This window comes from Chiloscyllium plagiosum, unplaced genomic scaffold, assembly GCF_037043375.1.
Source record: "Chiloscyllium plagiosum isolate Xiang-an unplaced genomic scaffold, Cpla_swu_hap1 HiC_scaffold_9, whole genome shotgun sequence".
In the NCBI taxonomy this organism is placed as follows: Eukaryota; Metazoa; Chordata; class Chondrichthyes; order Orectolobiformes; family Hemiscylliidae; genus Chiloscyllium; species Chiloscyllium plagiosum.
Window position 1 is genome coordinate 112,963,070 of NW_028270147.1, and position 25,541 is coordinate 112,988,610.

General features: G+C 45.1%; 1 long non-coding RNA gene and 1 pseudogene across 1 annotated transcript in view; both read left to right on the top strand.

The window, feature by feature from the left end:
* LOC148149257 (uncharacterized) overlaps window positions 1–2,445 on the top strand; it is a 151,665-nt gene extending 149,220 nt beyond the window's left edge. The window contains exon 2 of the long non-coding RNA XR_015758258.1: window positions 1,569–2,445. This is a non-coding gene — a long non-coding RNA (uncharacterized LOC148149257). The remainder of the gene's footprint in view (window positions 1–1,568) is intronic.
* LOC148149255 (centrosome-associated protein 350-like) overlaps window positions 1–25,541 on the top strand; it is a 1,171,865-nt pseudogene that overhangs the window by 1,072,722 nt on the left and 73,602 nt on the right.

Sequence of the window (25,541 nt, forward strand, 5' to 3'; positions counted from 1 at the left end):
GAAGCAGGCCATTCAGCCCAGATTGACCCTCCAAAAAGCATCCCACCCACCCTACAATTCCCATGGATAATTCTCCTAACCAAAACAGATTTGTGACAATGGGAGGAAACTCAAGTAGACACGGGGAGAATGTGTAAATCCCACACAGACAGTCAGTTGGAATTGAGTCTGTGTCTCCGGAGCTGTGAGACAGCAGTGCTAACCACTGATCCACCATTCCACCCTGCGGTGCCTCAAGTTCGATTCTTGTTCCTTTCCATAATCTCGATCCTATTACTTGGTCTGGATACTTTAATAACTTCTCCTGAGCTTCTACCTTCTTTAGTTAGTTTAAACTTCTCGCAAACTTGATTTCCCTTGGTTTGTGTGGTACCACTTTGTCTACATTATTCCGAATGCTTCATGTGTTAAGAGACAAAACCTTTAAGCTTGTTCTATACTGAGCTTCCCTGCACTTTTAAGTTTCCTCAGTACAATATGACATTCACAATACTCTGTGCCTTTCCTTTTATTTTCTAGTAACAATCAATCCCATCATTAACCAGTATTCCTCCCTTCTCCTTTAACTTTCATTTCCTCATTTTCTATCGAACTGTTCTAGTTACTTTCTCTTTGAATCATATTCAGGCTGATACTTATTCCTGAACAAACATCACTCAAAATGTTCCTTGGTTCATTGTTACTTGTGGGATCTTGCTGTGTACAATCTGGCTTCCACATTTCCTACATTACAACAGTGACCACATTTCAAACAAGTCCCACACTGTCTGCAAATATCTTTAGGACAGCATGGATCTTTCTTTTCATTGGATGAACTGGTAGTCTTTCAGATGTGAAAGATGATGTTCCAATATTGCACAGTCCTCCTCCTGAACTACAGTTACTGATATATATGTCCCTCTCTTTTGTGAAAACAGACCGGAAGTTTTCATGAGGAACCATTGCTCCATCTTCCACCACTGCACACAAGTTCCCTTCCTGCTCTCGAATGGCCCTCATACATTCCTTCATTCACTTGTTCTTTTTGTGACAATAAAACATCACTGGGATTTCCCTGACTTCACTTGGACACAGTTCATCCTGTTAGCTCTTTGCTTTCCTCAGGTCCTGGTAAATTTCACCCCTGCATTTTGTCTTTCAGCCACTTTTACCCAATCCCTGCCCAGTTTAGTAAAATGGTTTGTTCCCAAATGAAATCTTTTACACTTGCTCTATGGTTCTCCATTTCCATCCCTCCTCTCAATCTCACTGAGTTCTGATCACTGTCACTGAAATGCTCCCACATTGATAGCCCTTCCAGCTGCCCACATTCATTCCCGAAAGAATGATCCAAAACTGCCCCTTCTTTTACACCATCACCCTCTCAGGGGCAATTAGGGGATGGACAATAAATGCTCGCCCTGCCAGTGACACTCACATCCCAAGAGCAAGTTTAAAAGGCCCTGTCCTTTTATGGGGTCTGTTAGGTATTGAATACAAATGTTTAAATGGATTGTTTTGCCAGTGAATGTTCAGAGTTGAAATCCCTTTGAATGGCAGGGATTAAAATTGTTCCTCTTGTCTTTCAGGCCGTGAAAACTCTCAGCCCAAGCTCACCCTGCTGCCCCCCTCCCAAGAGCAGGTCAATGCCAAGGGCACTGCCACCCTGGTGTGCCTTGCCAATCACTTCTATCCTGATGAGCTGGAGGTGCAGTGGAAGAAGGATGGTGCAGTCATTTCAGACGGGGTTCAGACCAGCAACTACCTGCGAGCTTCGGACAGCACCTACAGTGTCAGCAGCCTGCTGACCCTCTCCGGGTCTGACTGGGAGTCCAACGCTCGCTTCTCCTGTGCCCTCACCCACGTGACCCTCCCCTCTCCCCTCAGCAAGAGCATCAGGAGATCAGAATGTGTGTAGAGTGTTTGAGACAGTCCACAGAGGAGACACAACTTTAAATAGAACAGGGCTGAGCTGGCAGGACAAAGGTCATTGTCAGCACTGAATTTCAACTCTCTTCCTTCTTGGGATTGGCTCAGTGACATTTCTGAGGTTCAAGTGTTAAGGCATGTCATTGGGATCATCAAAAGGAAGCTCTACTCCGTATCAAACCCCGTGCTGAACCTGTCCTGGGACCGTTTTATGGGGACAGTGATGACTTGTGATGCCAAGTAAAACCTCTCGAAGATGCTGAAAACTGTCAGCTGTGCAAAAACAATGTGAACCTCTGAAATCTCTGCTTCAGTAAACCAGATCTCCTTCCTGCTCAGCCGTCAGTTCAAATTTAAGCTTCTGTCACTACTTTAAGGAACAAGATTCTCAGGTTATTGAGAAAATCTCCACAAGTGTTTTCCTCAAGCTCCATTGTGGCTGTGATTTTGAGCAGCTTCCTCTGTCTGGGCTGTTAATTGCAGTCTTATTTCTGTCAATGTAAATCTGGAAAAGGGAATAAAGATCAAGAAGATTCAGTCTCTGTCTCATGTGTGCTTTGGAAATGGCCAGAGCTACTGGGAACCCTGCATTGATGAATATGATCGGCAGCATCTTGTTACTCAGAATAACAATTTCACAGGTTTTGGGAAATAAATATTCCTTAAATTAGACTTGGGTTTTCTTCACTCTTAAAGTGCGATGGAATGGTCCCGTGTGTCCCTGGAGTCAGATTGAGAATGTTAAATCTGGGGAGTCTGGGCGTCACGGCTGGGGAGGGCAGTCAATGATAAGCTGGTTCCACCTTCTGCTGTCATATTCTGTAACCCCTGGGCCATCTCAGTGAGAGTCATCCAGGGCTCAGGGTGGATTCCAGAGCAGCTCATTGACCTGACTGTTGTGTTCCTTTAGTCCACATGTGGCTCCAGTAATCTCACTCTAGAGCTTTAGTATCAGTGGGAACCAGTGGGCTGAAATCTTATCCAAACAGACCCTCACACAGCGGGGAGACTACTGGTGGCTCAGAAACCCCTTGGATTCAGTCCCAGATTCCACTGTAGCTCTTTTATTCAAACACAGCATTAGCACACTGACACCACATTCAGAGGGCAATCCTGAGATGTGGCAAGTTTGGTTCTTGATTCCAATGTGGGGAAATGGAGGTTGAGTGTGAAATGTCCAGTCTGAAACTGGTACTTTATAATGAAGAATAGAAACTGTTGTTAGAATAAAGTCAAGTGTTGATGGGAGTGAGAAATATCTCAGTTGTCTGTCTCCAGAATCCACACACTACACACATCCTTCTGTCAGAACCTGAAGGCGGAGAAACTGCTCCTTGACACCCTATATTTCTCTATCTTTCCCAGAAAAGGTGAAGTAATCTCTGCCTCAGTGATTCCCTGGGACAGGACATTTTAAAAAGGGCTGTGGGAAGGGAAATATTGCCTCTCAATGACAAAGCCAATGGAAGGATGTGGAGCTGGCTCTGTGAAATGTTCGGACACAGAGGATGACACCAGAAGCAATCCAATGTTGTCACTCTTTCCTTTGCAATTGCTAAACTGGTAATAATTACTTTTTGCTCACAATTTGCTCTCTCGAATTTGATCCACTTGCCTTTCTTACTTTGCTTTGTTTGACTTCAGTCTGTGGGTAGTTCCATCAAAACGCAATGTCCTCACACTCATCCTGGCCCCTGAAGAGACTAGAGACAAACTGCAAATGCTGGAATCCAAGGTTGACAAACAGGAGGCTGGGAGAACACAGCAAGACTGGCAGCATCAGGAGGTGGAGAAATCGACGTTTTGGGTGTAAACATTCTTCTGGAAGTGGGGTGGGTGGGTTTTGGGGGAGCTGCAGATAAAGGGAGTGGTGGGGGCAGGGTGGTTAGGTGGGGATAGGTGGAGACAGGTCGAGGGTAGGACATGGTTGGTCGAAGGGAGGGATAATTCTGGATTCATCTCTCCCATCGACCAATCAGGTCATACTCTCTATCTTTCTCAACCTATCCCCATCTCACCACCTCGCTCCCACCCACCCTTTATCTGCAACTCCCCTGACACCTACCCTCCCCCTTCCTGAAGAAGGGTTACACCTGAAACGTCAACCCCTGAAGAGATTAGACGAGGTTATTTCATGGAATCAAACCATCAAGCCCATCAATCCTGAAAACAGATTCCAACATTGAAGACCCGTTTTCTGGTTGCACATGTAAAGTCTCTTTCAGGCTGAAAGAAGGAAGTTTTCGATTGAGAAATGAGTGAGCTTAACCCAGATCCTGAACAACAGCACTTCAGGATGGAGTGATATAAATCAGAAGCAATATAAATACAGGGCAGCTAATATACTGCAGCTCGCACTGAGTGCAGCCAGCATAGAGGGGAATGCTGGGAGGTTTGGTCAGTGTGGGAGTTTGGTGAACTCGGGGAAGGAGTCCACCTTTGCTTTTCCAAAGTGATTTGGAACTGTCACTTCAGCTGCTGGAAGCCTGCAAGTGCACTTGGTTTGAATGAAACAAAATGGTAAACAAGAAAACAGGAATCTGGAAATTGTTTCATATGAGGGAATGTGTAAATAGACTGCTTCAGGACATGTCCATTAGGGAAGGTTAATAAATGCAAAGTACTGAAACTTCAAAACAGAGACTGAAGACAATTACTGGACCAATGAAGGAATGGATATTTTTCAGTTGCAAGTAAGATCAACATTTCTTTATTGCATTGAAATGATTCAGGGTAAATATATCTGCAGTGAATGTATAAAACGACAGGAACTCCCATTCAGGGAGTTTGGAATGAAGGCTGAATTGAAAAAGCAGTGATATATCAGGGAGTTCCGGAGATACCTGGAGACTTAGTTCCAGAAGGAAGTTATAGGCCTCAGGACTGCACAGTTCAATTCCATGTGTAGTAAGGGGCAGGAGGGTACGACACACGAGGGAGGCAGATAGGGAGTTGGAGAATACTGTGGGACAGGAAAACCCCTCACTCTTCTAAACCCCAGTGAGAACAAGGCCAGCCTTTCCAATCCTTCCACATCACACAGCCCACTCATTCCAAGGATCAATCAGGTAAAACTCCTCTGAAACACCTCTAATGCATTTATATTCTTCCTTCAATAAGGAGACCAAAACTACACACAATACGGTATTTGAGATGTGATCACACCAATGTCCAGGAATAACTGAGACATCACAGTTTCACTTTCTGGTCCCAAATCACACCTACTCTTAATTTTCCCAGCGTTTTTACTGTCCATCTTTAATTGTCCTGGACAAGATGGTTATGAGCTGCCTTCTTCAACTGCTGCAGTCTGTGTGCTGGAGGTAGACTCATAATGTCCTTAGGAAGGGAATTCCAGAATTCTGACCCAGTGACGATATTTCCAAGTCAAACTGGTGAATGGCTTGGAGAGGAACTTGCTGGGGTGATGCTGCCCTTGTCCTTCTTGATTCAAGTAATCATGGGTTTAGAAGGTGTTGTCTCAGGACCTTTGGTGAATTTCTGCAATGCATCTTGTAGATAGCACACACAAATATTACTGAATGTTGGTGTGGAGGGGATGGATATGTGTGGAAGTGGTGCCAATCACGTGGGCTAAAATTTGATAAACAAAATTTAAATAAAATAATATAAAACAACCTAAAATGAAATAAAATAAAATGTTGCTGCTTTTTTGATAAAACATCACTGAACCCCAAATATTAACTCCTCCCTTTTACATGATAATGAGGAAAGAACTCTTGTTGGTGCAGTTTTTTTTTTAATCATCTCAGAATATTCAAAGCTGTGAGCACAGAGCAGTCACGTTCCCGGACAAGATGGTGAGGTCCCGCAGACAGGAAACGAATGACAAGACATATCTGTTTTGTTGGCACTTGTTGAATAGCGAGCAGGATACCCGAGGGAATCTCTTCAGAATGAGATCTTGTCGAACCCCCTGAGGTGGGGGTGGGGGTGGTCGGGGTGTGGTGGTGGTGGAGCGTCAAATGGTGGAGCCAGAGACTGTGCAACTTTCAACAGTGCACCTCGGTCTCAGCCTCGGTCTGTGCTCTCATTTCTGAGGTGGCTTTCAATCCGATGACCATTTTGACGATGAGGCAGGAGCATTGCCCATGGAGCCACGGTCAGTAACAATGTAAACTGTGTGGCTCTGAAAGCCTGAGTATTCATCTCAGCTCAGACGATATCAGCTCATTCATCAAATCTGTTTCTGCCCCTCTGCAGGCTGACCAGGCTGCCGGTGCCTTTCCAACACTCCCACGTTTCCTCCTGTGTCACAGCTCATTCTCCTGAGGGATAGTTGTGCTTGGAGTCGAGAAGTGTGGGCTGGGAAAGCACAGCAGGTCAGGCAGTTGTGCTCAGGCCAAGGACATGACCTTATCCCTCTGTCAGATCCTCTTCAAGAAACTCATGGCTCACCACCACCGCTCAACAGTTAGGGAAGGGCAACAAGCAAGGATGGAGATGGGGACGCGAAGCCTCAAGTGCTGTTCTCTGCAGTTTGGGGGCACGCTTTGACAGCTGTTTGTTAGATCTTTGAGTATAATTCATTTTTTGCTGATGCCAGTGATAATCCAAAGGACACTCCACCTTTCAGTCTGACAAACCAGGGTCACCCATGTCATGGCTCTGTTTCTGGCCGAGCCTCCAGTCTTTCAAAGAGATGAATTCAAGCCTCACCAGTTTGATCATTTAAATTGTATGCCATTTATTTTGATTTCTCCTGGGATGGGGTGGGAGTTGACGTGTCGGTTATTTGTTGCCCTTCCCGAATTGTCCTGGAGATGGTGGTGGTGAGCCATGTAATATCTGGGAAGCAACTGATAGATCATTCCCATTGGAATCGACTGGAATGAATGTGGGTTTATTCATGGCTAATGGAAAGAGTCATTACCCATAATCTGCAGCTGCTGTGCAAGTACTCTATAGTTACTAGAAGGCAGTTGTTTCTCTCTGCCTGAAAAATACAAAGTCAGAAGTCACACAAAAGCAGGTTCTAGCCAACAGGTTCATTTTAAATCACAAGCTTCTGAAACGCTGCTCCTTCATCAGGTGTACCCCAGTCCACCATCGACACCCCCACATTACTGAACAGTACAAATAAACTGGGGCTTTGAGAGGATCTAACCGGCTCCATCTGGAGAATCGTGGGGAGAGAGAGAAAAAAAGAGAGAACAGCTTTGGGACCAGGATACTTATCGCATCACAATGAAAATGCCCTGCATGCTATGATATATCAAAACGGAGTATTTTGGTGTGATTTTTGATTGTCTCCAGATTGTGCTTTTTTTCATTCTATGATACATGTGGACTATGACAGTAGTGGGTATCACAAAGCATGTTTGGTATCACAAAGTATGTTTCCTCCATTGAACACTTTCCAACACACTCTCTCCATCTTGCTTTAAGCCTTTTTGACTCTTGGACATTCCCCCTACACTCTCACTCTGTCCCGGTCCCACAGGAATTGATGGCCTGAGTTCATGACCCCGCACTGTGTGAAGATTGGTGTGAAGTGAGGCCAGTGTGTTGGAGCTTGGGCCCCTGCTGGAGAAGTCCAGAACCAGGCTCATAGTTTGAGGTTAAGGGGTAAACCCTATAGGACAGAGATGAGGAAAAATGTTTTCACCCAGAGAGTGATGATCCTGTGGAATTCTCTGTCACAGAAAGTGGTTGAGGCCAAAACATTACGTTTTCAAGAAGGAGATAGAGATAGCTCTTGTGGCTAAAGATTCAAGCCATATTGGTTAGGGAGGGATTACAGTACAGTGCTCAATATTCAGCCATGACCATAGATAGATTCTTGATGACTGAAGGGATGAAACATTATCAGAGAATGTGGAGTTGAGGTTAAAATCAGATCAACCATAATCTTATTGAATGGGGGAGCGGGTTCAAAGGGCCGAGTGGTCTACTTTAGTTTCTTGCTCATTTGTTGCCTCATACACTTTCACATGATCAGAGAATGTAGTTTATATTTTCTACCTGCAGATTAAGCTGCTTGTACAATATGCTTAATCTGCGCAGTGTTTTCTCCTGCTTTTCACCAGGACATGTTAAAGATAATGGTCCCATAATCAATCCATTAACTCTGTGAGTTGATTTATTTAAAACAATAAAACATGTTACAAGTCATGAAGAAGGCATTACAACAAGCAATAATGTTCAGCATGTTGGCTCAGTGGTTAGCACTGCTGTCTCACAGCACCAGGGACCTGGGTTCAATACCAGCCTCAGGTGATTGTCTGTGTGGAGTTTGCACATTCTCCCTGTGACAGTGTGGGTTTCCTCCGGGTGCTCTGGTTTCCTGCTATGGTGCAAAGGTGTGCAGGTTGGGAGAATTGGCCAAGCTAAATTACCCATGGTGTTCAGGGATGTGTGGGTTAGGTGCAGTAGTCAGGGAAAATGTAAAGTAATGGGGTGAGGGAGTGGGATGCACTTGGAAGATTCGGTCTGGACTTGTTGGGCCAGGTGGCCTGTTTCCACACTGCAGGGATTCTGTGAATTGATCTTGGTCTGTGCAGCTTGCAGGCTCACAGATGACGAACTGGTAGGTAGAGTGCAACACTGTACATACACAGAGGTGGATTTTCTTAAAGGCAATGTGTGCACACATCACACAGCCACTGAATATCAAGGGGAGATTGTTACATTCTCTTTTGTTGGAGACAGTCATTGCCTGGCAGTTGTGTGGCACAAATGTAAAATTATTCGAGTTTCAAGCACTCAGCTCTGGTAGTAAAATGCTTTGGAACATCCTCAGGTGACAAAAGGTGCTATACTTTTGGGATGGTACGATGGCTCAGTAGTTAGCACTGCTGCCTCACAGCGCCAGGGACCCACCTCAGGCAGGTCTATGTGGAGTCTGCACATTCTCACTGAGTCTGTGTGGGTTTCTGTCGGGTGGTCTGGTTTCCTCCCACAGTTCAAAGATCTGCAGGCTGGATAAATTGGCCATGCTAAATTGCCCATAGTGTCCAGGGATGTGCAGGCTAGGTGGATTAGCCATTGGAAAATACAGGGATAGAATAGCTGGCTGGGTGGAATGCCCTTTGAAGGGGCAGTATGGACTCAATGGGCTGAATGGCCTACTTCCACATTATAGGGATTCTATGATACAAATTTAAGTTCCTGCTTTCCATTCTAGCCCTGAAGCATGTGGTTCTGTCTCATATCCACTCAAGGGATGGCAACCCTTTGAAGACAGGAGCAGCCTCTATTCTTTTGGAAAGTACTTCTTCCACTCTGTGTCCTTCACAGCCTTGTAGACAGCAACAATGAGATCGGGAAATAACCCAAAGCTATAATCTTCTGGACTCTTCATTAAACTGTAGAACCTGAAAAGTACAATTAATGTCCAAGTCAATGAAGATATTTCTCAGCAATCCCTAAATGCTGAGTTTTAGTACTCAGCAGGCCCCAGGAGTCAAACTAACTGAGTAGATCATTGCTCTGAATTGCTTTTCAATGTCAACTTCACATTTCTGGAGGCTTTGATTAAAAAGGTTGTTTACTCCTCTCCAATATACAGCTTAAAATTAGCTCCAACTCCCAACCATCCAGCTGAGAGCAGAGTCCTGTGCAAACTGGAACCTGGTCACTGGGAGCACTGTCACCTCTGTCTCAGAAGCTTTGCCTATTTAAACCAGAGACTCTCTGACTTAGAGAGTCATTCGGCACGGAAACAGACCCTTTGGTTCAACTCATCCATGCCAATCAGATATCCGAAATTAATCTAGTCCCATTTGCCTGGATTTGGCCTATATCCCTCTAAACCCTTCGGATTCATTTACACATCCAGGTGCCTTTTAAATGTTGTAATTGTACCAGCCTCCAGCACTTCCTCTGGCAGCTCATTCCATACACGTACCACCCTCTGCATGAAAAAATTTCTCCTTATATCTCTACCAAATCCTTCCTCTCTCACCTTAAACCTATGCCCTCTAGTTTTGGACTCACATACCCCGGGCAAAAGATCTTGGCTATTCACCTTATCCATGTCACTCATGATTTTATAAACCTCTAGAAAGTCACCCCTCAGCCTCCAATGCTCCAGGGAAAATAGCCCCAGTCTATTCAGCCTCTCCCTGCAGCTCAAAACCTCCAACCCTGGCAACATCCTTGCAAGGTCATGAGAGGGCACCAGCAATCAGGGTGTTGGTTTGAAATGTGTGTACTTCAATGCCAGGAGCATCTGGAATAAGGTGGGTGAACTTGTAGCATGGGTTGGTATCTGGGATTTCCATGTTGCGGCCATTTCAGAGATATGGTTAGAGGACTTTGTTGCAGGTTCCTGGATTGAGACGTTTCAGCAAGAACAGAGAAGATGGTAACAGAGGGAGGGGTGTGGCATTGTTAATTAAGGGTATTATTACAGCAGCTGAGAAAACATGTGAGGACACATCCACTGAGGTAGTTTGGGCTGAGATTAGAAACAGGAAAGGAGAGGTCACTCTGTTTGGAACTTTCTGTAGGCCTCCGAATTGATCCAGGGATATAGAGGAAAGGATGGCAAAGATGATTCTCGATAGGAGTGAGTGTAACAGGGTAGTTGTTATGAGGGACTTTAACTTCCCCAATATTGACTGGGAATACTATAGTTCAAGCAGTTTAGATGGGTCAGTTTTTGTTCAATGTGTGGAGGAGGGTTTCCTGACACAGTATGTAGACAGGCCAACAAGTGGCAATGCCATATTGGCCAGGTGTTAGATTTGGAGGTAGGTGAACATTTTGGCAATAGTGACCACAATTTGGTTATGTTTACAATAGCATTGGGCAGTGATAGGTATATACTGCAGGGAAAGATGTATAACTGGGGGAAAGGCAATTATGATGTGATTAGGCAAGATTTAGGATGCAACAGATGGGGAAGGAAACTGCAGGGGGTGGACACACTTGAAATGTGGAGCTTTTTCAAGGAACAGCTACTGTGGGTCCTTGATAAGCATATATTTATCAGGCAGGGAGGTAGTTGTTGAGAGAGGGAGCCATGGTTTTCTAAAGAAGTTGAAGCTCTTGTCAAGAGGAAGAAGGCGGTTTATGTGAGGATGAGGCATGAAGGCTCAGTTAGGAGGCTTGAGAGTTATAGGTTAGCCAGAAAAGATTGAAAAAGAAGGCTAAGAAGAGCCAGGGAGAAACATGAGAAATTGTTAGTGGATAGGGTCAAGGAAAACCTTAAGGCCTTCGACAGGTACATCAGGAATAAAAGAATGACTAGATTAGGGCCAATCAAAGATAGGAGTGGAAAGTTATGTGAGGAATCTGAGGATATGAGGAAGTGCTTAATGAATATTTTTCGTCAGTATTCTCATTGGAAAAGGGCAATGCTAGTGAGAATACTGAGTTATAGGCTACTAGATTAGACGGGATTGTGGTTGATAACGAGGTGGTTTTAGCAATGTTGGAAGATCTGAAAACAGATAAGACTCCTGAGCCTGATGGGATTTATCCTTGGATTCTCTGGGAAGTCAGGAGGAGATTGCAGAGCCTTTGTCTTTGGTCTTTATGTCATCATTGTCGAAAGGAATAGTGTCAGAATTTTGGAAGATAACAAATGTTGTTCCTTTGTTTAAGAAGGGGAGTCGAGACAACTCTGGCAATTATAGGCCAGTGAACCTTGGTTGTAGGTGAGGTGTTGGAAAAGATTGTGAGAGATAGGATTTATAATCATCTGGAAAGAAATAATTTGATTACAGATAGTCAACACGGTTTTGTGAAGGGTAGCTCGTGCTGAACTAATCTTATTGAGCTCTTCGGCAAGGTGACAAAAATGGTGAACCAAGGTAAAGTGGTTGATGTGGTGTATATGGACTTCAGTAAGGCATTTGATAAAGTTCCACATGGTAGGCTATTGCACAAAATACGGAACTTCGGGATTGAAGGTGATTTAGCGAATTGGATCAGGAATTAGCTAGCTGAAAGAAAACAGAGGGTGGTGGTTGATGGGAAATGTTCATTCTGGAGCTCAGTTACCAGTGGTGTGCTGCAAGGATCTGTTTTGGGGCCACTGGTGTTTGTCATTTTTATAAATGATGTGGACATGAACATAGAAGGATGGGTTAGTAAATTTGCGGATGACACTAAAGTAGGCAGAGTTGTAGATAGTGCCGAAGGATGTTATGGGTTGCAGAGGGACATAGATGAAATGCAGAGCTGGGCTGAGAAGTGGCAAATGAGTTTAATGCAGAAAAATGTGAGGTAGTTCACTTTGGAAGAAATAACAGGAATGCAGAGTACTGGGCTAATGGTAAAATTCTCGGCAGTATATATAAACAGAGAGATCTCGGTGTCCAGGTGCATAAATCCCTGAAGGTTGCCAGCCAGGTTGAAGGCATATGGTGTGTTGGTTTTTATTGGGAGGGGGATTGAATTTCGGAGCCACAAGATCATGCTTCAGCTGTACAATACATTGGTACGGCCACACCTGAAGTATTGTGTACAGTTCTGCTCACAGCATTATAGGAAGGATGTGGAAGCTTTGGAAAGGGTTCAGATGAGATTTACTAGGATGTTGCTTGGTATGGAAGGAAGGTCTTACAAGGAAGGGCTGAGGGAACTGAGGCTGTTTTCATTGGAGAGAAGAAGGCAAATTTGCCGTCCCAAAATGCAAAGCCTGTCATTTATCTAAATAAACTCCAATTCTCACTCCTCGTCCATTGGCCCAACTGATCAAGCATTGATCATATATTATAAACCTGAGCATCGATAAGGCATTGGTGCGACAACACCTGGGCATTGTCTCTCCTTATTTGAGGAAGGATGTGGTGGCACTGGAGGCTGTTCAGAGGATGTTCCCCAGACTGTTTCCAGCGATGAAAGGGCTGTCCTACTATGGAGCAGTTAAATAGCTTGGGCTTGTACTCGCTGGAGTTCAAAAGAATGAAGGAGGGACCTGATTGAGGGATAGAAAATGGGAAAGGGGATTGAGAAGGTGGATGTTGAATAGATGCTCCCCCTTGTGGGACACTCTGGAACAAGAGGTCATCGATATAGAGTGAGAGGAGGTCGGTTCAGAACTGAGCTGAGGAGAAACTACATCTCCCAGAGGGTTGTGAATCTGTGAAACTCAATGCCCCAGAGTGCAGTGGAGGCAGAATCAATCCACAGGTTCAAGAAAGATGTGTTTCTGATGGAAAGTGAGATAAAGAGCGATGGGGAGCAGGCTGGAGAGTGGAGTTGAGACCAGGATAAGATCAGTCACAGTCATGTTAAATGGCAGAGCGGGCTCGAAGGGCTGAATTGCCTCCTCCCGCTCCTAATTCCTATGTTGAACACACAGTCAAGGCTGACACTGCAAAACTGAGGGAGCTGTTGTCTTTCAGGTGAGATACAAAACAGGGGTCCTGCCACAAAATATCCAACTGTACTATCTCCCCCAGTGACAAGTGCTGGCATTTGAATTCAAATCACAAAGCAAGCCTCATTAATGGTGATCACAATAATGATTCCTGATTGCTGTCCAGCCTCAGCCTTACCCAGTCTGGACTTCATGTGACTCCACAACAAGGCCACAGCAAGGCCAGCAGTTCAAGGACAATTAGTCTTGGGTAACAAATGCTGATCTATGCTAGTGACACCCACCTCCCAGAAAACAGAATGCAACAGAGATTGGTGTCAGCCAAAATTGTCAGATCAGACTCTCAATGAGATGGGGAGATGGTTAAAGATGAATTCAGCTCAGTATGGAACAGGTCCCCACTTGTTAGCACATCGTCACTGACAAAATAAGTGAAAGAACACAGAAAACTAAAGACGAGAACACTCGAATGTGGGAATATCAGTGAGAACTCAGGAAACTGAAGGAAGATATGAAGAACTGCAAAGGAAGACAAAAAGGAAGGAAGAGTTACAAAAAAGTGATTGAGAGAGAGACCTGCAAGGGGTCACAAGAATAATACAAATGTTTTACACGAAAATTAGAAAATCAAGGGGGCTCCAGTGTAATCTGAACTCTTTAAAAACAAACTGGGAATTCCACGAATGAAACTAAGGGAATGGCCAATATGTACAATAATTAGTTGTGTCAGTTTTCACAGTCAAGGAACAGGATAATGCAGCTTCCATTCCAGGGAGGTTAATAATGAATGGAAGACTGGAATTCACAAAACTTGATGCGTGCCAGAAAACAGCATTGGAGAGTGAGCAGCTCTTAAGGCTGACAGATCTTCAGGACCTCAGGGGGTTAAAGGAGGGGGGTGGGGAAGAGGTTTCAGAAGGTTTTCCCATCAGGTTCCAAAGCAGCAACCATTTCTTTAGTTTGGAAAATATCTTGCTGTAACTCCATGAGTTCAAGAAAGATGAGAGAGGAAACTGAGGAAATTATATCCTGGTCAATCTAACATCTCTTTTGAAGGTTTCATTGGAATCTATAATTAACAGTCAAGAGAATGAACATGTAGAGAATTGGAAATAGCCCACGTAAATTTGTGATGGGTAGATTCTAACTAACAAACCAAATGCATGAACTAAAATAGTTGATGCATATAGACTTATCAACTTTCAGAATTGATGATAATTTTCCACAAAACAGTCTGCTGACCAAAGTTAAAACCCATGGGATTGAAGATGAATGTTTAACTTGATTCGGAGGCTGGTTTAGTGACAGACAACAGAGAAAGAAAGTGACGAGTGGTGTTCCACAAGGATTCTGTGGTGAGGCCTTAACTACTTACTGTATGTATTAATGAGAATCATAGTTCCACATTGACACAAAGACTGGTGGAATAGTAAGCAGTGCAGATGGTCTTTTTGTTTAAAACTCACTCCGAGCATATGGGTGTTGCTGTCCTGGCCAGCATTTATTACACATTCCGAGTTTCCCTTGAGAATCATGGAATCATTATACAGAGTGGATGCAGGCCATTCAGCCCATCAAGTTCACACCAACCCACCAAAGAGCATCCCATCTGGACCAACCCCATCCCTGTAATGCTACATTTCCCTTGGCTAACCCACCCAGCCTGCACATCCATCGACACTACGTGCAATTTAGCATGGCTAATCCATCTAACCGACACATCTATGGACTGTGTGGAGGAAACCCACACAGACATGGGGAAAATGTGGAAACTTCACACAGACAGTTGTCCCAGGGTGGAATTGAACCCAAGTCCCTGGCACTGTGACATTGCAGCACTATCCACTGAGCCACAATCCTGCCCTTTGCAAGGTGCTGGTGAGCTGCCTTCTTGAACTGCTGCCGTCCATGTGCCGTAGATAAATCTATAATGCCCAGAGGGAGGGAAGTCCAGGATTTTGACCCAGCAACACTGAAGGAACAGTAATATATTTTCAAATCAGGATGCATATGGATTGGAGGGGAACCTGTAAGTGGTGGTGTTCTGTGTATCTGCTGCTCTTGTCCTTCTAGATGGAAATGGTTGTGGGTTTGGAAGGTGCTGTCTCAGGAGATTTGGTGGAATTCTGCAGCCCACCTTGTAGATGGTGCACACGGCTGCTACTGAACATCAGTGGTGGAGGGAGTCGATGTTTGTTGATGTGGTGCCAATCAAGCAGGCTGCTTTGTACTGGATGATATCAAGCTTCTTGACCCTTTTTGGAGCTGCACCCTCCAGGCATGTGGGGAGTAACCCATCACAGTCCTATCCAAATTTGACTGATCGTTTCTTCATTCATTTACAGGATTGGGCATCACTTGCTATGCCAGCATGTATTGCTCAGAATCAAATGGGGAGGCACTGTGGCTGGCACTGCTGCTTCACAGCACAGGGACCTGGATTCGATTCCACCCTCGAGCAACTGACTGTGTAGCGTTTGCACATTGTCCCTGTGTCTGCCTGGGTTCCCTCCAGGTGATCTGGTTTCCTCCCACTATTCAAAAATGTGCAGGTCGGGTGGAATGGCCATGGGAAATGCGAGGTTATAGGGGAGTGAGTTTGGGTGGGATGCTCTTTGGAGAGGCAGTACGGGCTGAATGGCCTGTTTCCACATTGTAGGGATTCTATGAATTTCTTCACTCAGAGGGTTTTGAATCTTTGGGATACTCATCCCCAGAGAGTTGTCGATACTTAGGCATTTGAATAAATTCAAGATGGAGATCATCCACATGTGGGGAGGCAATGGCCTAGTGGTATCATCACGAGATTCTTAATCCAGATGAGCCCAGTAATGTTCTGAGGGACCTGGGTTCAAATCCTGGCAAGGCACAGAGTGGAATTTAAATTGAAAAGAAAACTCTGGAATTCAGAGTCTAATGATGACCATTGTTGGAGGAGAATCCCCTCGGGCCCACTAACGTACTTTAGATTGTTGTCCTTGCCCAAACTAACCAACATATCACTCCAGACCCACAGCAACGTAGAATCATTGAATCCCTACTGTATGGAAGAAGGCCATTCAGCCCATCAAGTCCAAGCAGCATCTCAGAAACACCCCCCTCTCCTATTCTTGTAACCCTACACTTCCCATGGCTAATCCACCTAACCTGTGGATCTTTGGACTGAGAGCAAACTGCGGCACTCAGAGGAAACCCACACAGACACAGAGAGAATATGCAAACTCCACACAGACAGACGCCTGAGGGTGGATTCGAACCCAGGTCCCTCGTGCTGTAAAGCAATGGTGCTAGCCACTGTGCCACCCATTCCTCATCGCGGAGATAAATATCAATCCCTTATTCCCAGACTGTGACTCTGCTTTAGAATCCCCAGGTTGGGGCACATCCTTCCAAAATCTCCCCTGTCAGGGCCCAGGATAATTTGAAATGTTTCAGTGAAATCTCCTCCCAACCTTCTAAATTCCAGGGATGAGATCTGCAATCTCCTCCTGGCTTCCCAGAAGGTCCAAGGATAAATCCCATTCCTGACCCAGTCCCCTCTCTCTATCATTAGACAATCCCCTCAACCCATCACATGAACTGTTGCTGGGTTTGATCATCTCAGTAAGAGTTTCAAGACGTGAAGGAGAAAGAAAGACTCTTTCCGCTTTGAATCGACGCTAAAAACTGAAAAAGCAGGAAACTGCATTTCAGGAAGTCACTGGTGGTGTCTTTATATTCTTTATTCTTGCCTTGTCTCTTGTTCATGTCATTGAGGAGAACGGAGTTAACCTCAAAGGAAATGAACAGCAGAGTTTATTTTCACTGTTGATTAAATTCACCTTGCTTGTTCCTCTGAGAATCTGAAGAAGGGGCGAGGCTCTGAAAGCTTCTGTTTTCTAATAAACGTGTTGGACTATAACCTGGTGTTGTGTGATTTTTGACCTTGTCCTCTGATCACATTCAGGTTCTTCCCACGAGCACTGCATGTTCTTGCTTCTCCAGGTCAGGAGGTGGCGATCTTGACTATGGATTTGACAATGGTCTCAATCAGAGAGGACCCACAAACCAGGAACAGCGATAAGAGATTACAGGCTCCCCCTGGTGTCCCAGGTACTGGTTGTTGCATCACTGGCCCTGTACATAATGCAAATGGTGTGACTGATCCTTCTGATTTTTCCCAACCTCACCAGGTCTCTACAGTCACTGACAAAGCCTTTGGCTACCTTTGCCAGTTAGGGACCTTGATTGATGGGAAACAGACTGAAATGGGTCAATAAGATTTGGGAGTTACAGACACAGATTGCGAAGTGGAAATCTGAAGTATGGCTCTGACAGAGACAGTGCGGGACTGGGTATTCCTGGATACAATGTGTTCAGTAAAGATAGGAGAGGGGGACAATTGTGAGAAGTGGTACGATTGGTTAAGAAGATCAGTGCAGAGCTGGAGGAAGAGGGTGCCTCTGAGGGGTCAAGGACAGAATCGATTTGGCTTGAGACAAGGAACAAAAATGGTGCAATCAGATTGTTCAGAGCAGACTACAGGTCACCAACCAGTGGGAAGGATGGATAGGAACAAACTTACAAGGAACTTACAGAGAGATGCAAATAAGTCATTAGAAGGGGAAACTTAAATTATCTGAATATAGACTGGGATAGTAGCAATGAAGGACAGACGGGGCAAGTCTGATCTTAGAGTAGGATAAAAGGCCAGCACAACATCGCGAGCCAAAGGGCCTGTACCATGCTGTACTGTTTGATTTTCTATTTTCATTCCAAGATTGTATTGAGGGCATGCAGGACAAGAGTTTGTGCTTGGCCTGGATCTTGGTAATGTGTTAGGCCAAGTAGATCAAGTGTCATGGGAAGTATTTTCAGAACAGTGATCATTGTATTGTAATATTTAGATTAATTACTTACAGTGTGGAAACAGGCCCTTCAGCCCAACAAGTCCACACCGACCCGCCGAAGCGTACCCACCCAGACCCATTCCCTACATTTACCACTGCACCTAACACTACAGGCAATTTAGCGTGGCCAATTCACCTAACCTGCACATTTTTGGACTGTGGGAGGAAACCGGAGCATCCGGAGGAAACCCACGCAGACACGGGGAGAATGTGCAAACTCCACACAGTCGGTTGCCTGAGGCGGGAATTGAACCCGGGTCTCTGGCGCTGTAAGGCAGCAGTGCTAACCACTGTGCCACCGTGCCGCCCATTTAGGAAAATGATTTTTTAAAAAAAGAACAAAGCACAGTCCAGAGTAAGAATAATTAACTGAGAGAGAGCTGAGATCAACAGGACAAAAGCAGAGCTGGATTGAATAGACTGGATCCGAAGACTGGCAAGAAAACCAGCAGTTGAAACTTTATTGCTGGAACAGCACAGCAGGTCAGGCAGCATCCAGGGAACAGGAGATTCGACGTTTTGGGCACAGGCCCTGAAGAAGGGCCTGTGCCCGAAACGTCGAATCTCCTGTTCCCTGGATGCTGCCTGACCTGCTGTGCTGTTCCAGCAATAAAGTTTCAACTTTGATCTCCAGCATCTGCAGACCTCACTTTCTCCTCCAAGAAAACCAGCAGCTGAGCAATGGGTTACCTTCAAAGCACAGATGGGTAGGGGGACAGTTGAGGTACATTCCCTTAAAAAGAGAAGGTAGGGAAAACAAATTCAGTGCTCCTAGGATGCAAAAGGAGATAGACATTATGGGTGTCATCTCTAAATGTACTAACAATGCCCTCAGTTCCTTCATCCAGATCATTAATGTATAGCATGAATAGTTGTGGTCCCAACACTGACTCCTGTGGTACTCTGCTCGTCTGCCTTCCTGAAAAAGACCCCTTTATCCCCACTCTCTGCCTTCTTCCAACCAGCCAATCCTCTACCCTTGCCAGTATCTTGTCCCTTACACCGTGGGATTTATCTTGTGTCGCAGTGCCCTGTGCGGCATCTTGTCAAAGACCTTCTGGAAATCCAAATAGATCACGTACACTGGCTCTCCTTTGTCGAACTTGCTTCTTACCTCATCAAAGAACACTAACAGGTTTGTCAGGCATGACCTCCCCTTGATGAAGCCATGCTGACTCAGCCCTATTTTACCATGCTTTTCCAAGCACCCTGCAATCTCATCCTTAACTTTAAGTCTCAAATCTGACCAATGATTGAGGTCAAGTTAACCGATTATAATTTCCTGTCTTCTGCCTCCCTCCCTTATTTCTTAAACAAGGGCGTTATCTAAGCCATTTTCCAATCCTTTGGAACCCTGCAACCATCTACCCCCCCTTAGCAATCTCCTCCCCCCGCCCCGACTGCAGTGATTCCTGAAAGATCACCAAACCATCACAATCTCCTCAGCGATCTCCTTCAGAAGAATCACATGTTTATGGCAGGCCCCAGGAAGGAAATACAAATGAGAGCCAAGCTGAAAGCAGAAGGTTCGGATGGGAGGTGAAAACACAAAGTAAGAGCAGCCAAGAGAGGTTAAGAATGAAGACTGGCAGCTCATACAAAGGGGAATCCTCATGTCTTTGATGGAACATATAAACAGCAAAAAATGGAAGAGTGGGGCCAATTAGAGACAACAAATAAGATTTACACTTGGAGACAGGGAACATGACTGAAATGTTAAATGAATATTTTTGATCCGACTTTCCTCAGGAAGGAAATGCTGCCCAGGCTGCAGTGACTGAAGAGGAAACTCAATCCTTAGAAAGGTTTAAAATTGATAAGGAGGGGCATTAGATAGACCATGCTACTTAAAGGTGATAGGGCACTGGAACCAAACGATCGGAGAATATTGAAGGAAGTGAGAGTGGAAATTGCAGAGGAACTGGATGCTTGCTCCCAGTCTTCCTCAGACTCGGGAAAGTAACAGAGAACTGGAGAATTGCAAACACTGTGCCTTTGTTTAGGTTGTAAGGATAATCCCAGCAGTTACAGGCCGATCAGTTTAACTTCAGTGAAGGGCAACTTCTTGAAACAAATCTTCAATATAGAATGAATCTAGCTTCATTGAAAAATGTAGGTTAATCCCAAAGAGTTGGCATTGGTTTTTGAAGAGAAGGTTCATTAAAGACAGAGAGATGATGAGAGTAATGCTGTGGATGTGGTGTATAGGGATTTCTGAAAGAATTGATGTGTTGCAACACAACAGATATGACAGGAAAGTGATATCTCATGGAATCAGCAAGACAGTAGCACCATGGGTACAAATTGTTGTAGTGAAAAAAGACTCGCGGGCATTTTTCAGGCTGAATGGTTCCCCAGTTTCTTTTAATATTCAGCCATGGGTCATGGGGGTTTACTGGTTGGCCAGTATTTGTTGCCTATCCCTAGTTGCCCTTGAGAAGGTGGTTTGGGTGGGGTTCAGTGTGGTGTTACTTGCCACTTATCAGCTAAAAACTGGATATTGTCCTGATCTTGTTGCATTTGAACATGGACTGCTGAACACTGTGCAACCATTGGCAAACATCACCACATCAGTGTCAGATAGATCAGAGAGGTTGCCACTGCTCCCCTCAGAAGAAGAAGGCTGAGAGGAGATTTGATAGAAGGTTTCAAAGTCATGAGGGCAGGATAAAGTAGATTGGGAGGAACTGTTACCCCTTATAAAAGGATGGAGAACCTGGGGTAAGGGATATAAGGTCTTTTGCAAAAGAAGGAAACGTGACTTGCAAAAAAAAACTTCTCTCACACAGCAGAGTCTGGAATGCGCTGCCTGGAAATGTGACGGAGGTGGGTTCAATGAGGCAGACAAGAAGCATCAGATGGTCATTTAAATAGAAATAATGTGTAAGGGCACAGGAAAAAAACAGAGGGGAATGGCACTGAGTCATGATGCTCATACAGAGAGATGTGCATACTGGATGGACTGAACAGCCTCCTTCTGCCCCATAACTATTCTGCGATTTCTTGAAACACTCAATACTGATGAAGAAAGATCAGGTGAATTTTTCTCTTTTTCCCCCACTTATGCTGCATCAAAAGCCGCCCCAGAGCTCCTCTGTGTTTAGCACATTTCATTGTGGAGATACAGGAGAATGCTGAATTTATATTTACACAATTTGGAGATGCCAGTGTTGGACTGTGACGTACAAAGTTAAAAATCACACAATACCAGGTTATAGTCCAACTGGTTTAATTGGAAGCACTAGCTTTCGGAGTGTTGCTCCTTCATCAGATGGTTGTAGAGTACATGATTGTAACACACAGAATTTATAGAAAAAGTTTACAGTGTGATGTAACTGAAGTTATACATTGAAAAATACCTTGATTGTTTGTTAAGTCTCTCGTCTGTTAGAATGACCATGTTAGTTTCACTTCTTTCATTTGTAAATTGCAAAACCTTTTTTAAAAGTTACATTCTCAAGTGAATTTAACAATTGGTGTCAGCTCAGATAATGTATTGAAGGTGTTAGCTCCCTGTGTGCTGCTATCTGTGCCATAATATTTAGACTGATTCTAAACATTATGAAAAATGAATTAACAGAATCTTACATGGATTCATGCAGGTTTTGAGCAAAGTACGATGTAACTCTGCAAGTACAAATTCACCTCACAAATGTACATGTGTATGTGTGCATGTGTGTATGTGTGCATGTGGGTTTGTGTGTGTGGGTGGGGGGCCTTGTGAGTGTCTGTGAGAGAACGTGCATATGTGTGTGTGCATATAGTGCAATGGTGGTCACCTGCAGTGAGACATGAATCCATGGTCCCGGTTGAGGCCATCCCTACGGGTACCGAACTTAGCTATCAGCCTCTGCTTGGCCACTTATCGCTGCTGCCTGGCCCAAAGTCCGCCTTGGAGGATGGTTTCCCGAAGGTCCAAAGTCGAATGCCCCGAACCGCTGAAGTGTTCTCCAACTGGAAGGGCACTCTCCTATCTGTTGATTGTTGTGCAGTGCCCATTCATCCAATGCCATAGCCTCTGCTCGGTTTCACCAGTGTACCATGCCTCAGGGCATCCTTGCCTGCAGCGTATGAGATAGACAACGTTGGCTGAGTCACACGAGTACCTGCATGTACATGGTGGGAGGTGTTCCCACGTGTAATGATGGTATCCATGTCCACACTCTGATACCTCTTGCAGCGTCTACCGTGACAGTGTCGTATGGAATTGTCCTGAAAGCCGGGCAGCTTGCTACGAACAATGATTTGTTTGAGGTTTGGGGATTGTTTAAAAGCGAGCAGGACAACTCCATCCAATTCCCTCCAATTTTGGCATCATCCTTGTAAACCTTTTATGAACCCTTTCAAGTTTCACAACATCCTTTCGATAGGAAGGCGACTAGAGTTGCATGCAATATTTCAAAAGTGACCTAACTAATATCCTGTAAAACCGCAACATGACCTCCCAACTCCTATACTCAATTCTCTGACCAATAAAGGAAACCATACCAAACACCTTCTTCACTATCCTATCTGCCAGTGACTCTACTTTCAAGGAGCTATGAACCTGCACTTCAAGCTCTATTTGTTCAGGAACACTCTCGAGGACCTTACCATTAAGTGTTTAGGTCATGCTCTGACTTGCTTTTCCAAAATGCAGCAGCTCGCATTTATCTAAATTAAACTCCATCTGCCATTTCTCAGCCCATTGGCCCATCTGATTAAGATCCCATTGTAATCTGATGTAAACTTCTTTGCTGTCCACTACACCTCCAATTTTGGTGTCATCTTCAAACTTATTAACTACACCTTCCACATTCACTTCCAAATCATTTGGATAAATGATGAAAAGCTGTTGACCCAGCACTGATCCTTGTGGCACTCCACTGGTCCCAGCCCTCTAAGTCTGAAAAGCAACTCTCCACCACCACCCTCTATCTTCTCCCTTCTATATCCAAATGTCTAGTCCTCCCTGTATTCCATGAGATCTAAACTTGCTACAAGTCTCCCATGGGCAACCTTGTCGTATGCCTTACTAAAGTCCATATAGATCATATCCATCACTCTGCCCTCACCAATCCTTTTGTTACTTCTCCCTCCACTGATTGTAATTTTCTTGAGTTCCTTTCTGTGTGTAGGTTTGCTCGCTGAGCTGGAAGGTTCATTTTCAGACATTTCATAACCATACTAGGTAACATCATCAGTGAGCCTCTAGATGAAGTACTGGTGTCATGGTCCGCTTTCTATTTTTGTGCTTGGGTTTCCTTGGGTTGGTGATGTCATTTCTTGTTCTTTTCTCAGGGGGTGGTAAATGGGATCCAAGTCAATGTCATTGTTGATAGAGTTCCAGTTTGAATGCTTAGAAGCATGGCATTCCAACTGGACCTCTAACAACAAAGACATTGACTTGGATCCCATTTACCACCCCCTGAGAAAAAAGAACAGGAAATTATGTCACCAACCCAAGGAAACCTAACACATAAATAGAAAGCAGGCCATGCCACCAGTGTTTCATCAGGAGGCTCACTGATGATGTCACCTAGTATGGCAGAAAACAAATCTTCCAGCTCAGTGAGCAAACCTACATCCAGAACCTCAACCTGAGCTACAAATCTTCTCAAAACTCGCTGAGTTCCTTTCTCCCAACTTTTCCTGACCTATATCTTACTTGTAGATGCTACAGCAGGCTTCACTAACATATGAGCCATCAGGCCATTGTACAAGATACAGGCAAATGTGACTGCAAGGTTTAGCTTTTATACGATTTTCCAATTCACAATTTCTCTTCCATGATTGCTGCTAATGGATTCCTCTTCGGTTTATTGCCCCTTCACCTTAGCTAGCCTAACTCTCAGACCCTCATAACTGTCTTAACTAGGTTGCAGATGTTAGCGCGGATGAAATGATATCAGTCCGAGCCCAGAGTCCGGTTCAACAATCGGTAACGTTTATTACTGCAGTAACGCCGGCGGAGACCAACCGAGGTTCGAATCTCAGCTGCTCTGCTGTTCCCGCGCGCAGCTTCATATTATATACTTTTAGTTGTCAGGATGTGTGGGATTTGAGGATGAATGGGATGATAGTTCCCCATCATCACTGGAGTAGGTGCGAATAGGCTGTTTCCTGCCATCCCAGGAGAGTTGCAGGGCACGCACAATAGGGTGCTAATTGGTTTATGTAAAATGGGTCCGGGTATGATCTGCTTGTCTCTCTCTGTGAGGGCAGGGGCTAGCACCCCCCTTTGTTCCCTTGGGGTGTTGGTGTGTATTGGTCTGTCCGTACCTGTCTGGTGGATGCCTGTCCTTTGTGTCAGAATGGCTCCGTATCGATGGGTATGTGTGTGTTTCAGTCAGTCTCTTGATGTGATTAGGAGATGGGTTTCCATATTTAATTAATTCTGGAGTTTTGCCCCATGAGTCATGGGTAATGTTGGTCTAGTGTGGATTCTATCTGTCCTCTGTCGCCTATCTCCCAGTCACGTGGGCAGACCAGCAGCTGCTGAGTTTTTGTGGGTTTTAAAGCTACGACTGCTGTTTAAAACATAAAAATGAATTCTTATCATTTCCTGATGTATGCATAGTCCCAAATGCGGGGCGGCTCTGATGCCCGCTTGCACAGATACGAGTCACTTTTCACTCCTCAAACTGAAAGTAGAATTTAATCATATTATGGTCACGACTTCCCAGGGAAGAGTTCATTGATTCATCAGCGCTGCTGGAGGCGGGGCCACTGACGTCATGTCGCCCAACACGTGTCTTTACTCACGTGGTCAGAGCCCCGCCCCTCCTGGTCTTGCCCCTCAACATGGCGGCAATGAGGCCGTGGCTTGGGACTTTAGGTTAGATTCCCTACAGAGTGGAGACAGGCCCTTCGGCCCAATAAATCCATACCGACCCTCTGAAGAGTAACCCACCCTTTTCTGACTTTACTACTGCACCGCTTATTCGGTAAAAGAAAGTTCAACAGACTGAAGTGAAACCGCGTCTTCAAGTTGTACTTACATTTAAAATTTATAATAATTGGAGTGCGACCAATTCCGTTGCCTTGCACGAATTCCCCCTTTTACCTCAGTAGGGGAGGGTTTTCCATACGCTCGCGTTTTTTTTGTGCGGGTGTCGGATTTACCGGTTGGGGGGTTTGGGTGGTGAACCCGCCGATGCCGGTTCCGGTGTTGACCGCGACGTTTGAGGGAAAGCTGTTGGTTTGCCGCTCGGTACAACCGGCGGCGGTGTCATTGCGCAGGCGTGGGATGATCGGCCTGTTGTCGGTGCGTAGGCGCGGTAGGGCCGGACGGCGGTGTCATCGCGCAGACGTGGGATTACCGGCGTGTTGTGGATGCGCAGGCGCGGTATAGCCGGACGCGGTATCATCGCGCAGGCGTGGGATTACCGGCCTGTGGTCGTGCGCAGGCGCGCCGCAGCTGGACAATGTATCGTTGCGCAGGCGCGGCATGACCGGCAACGGTGCAC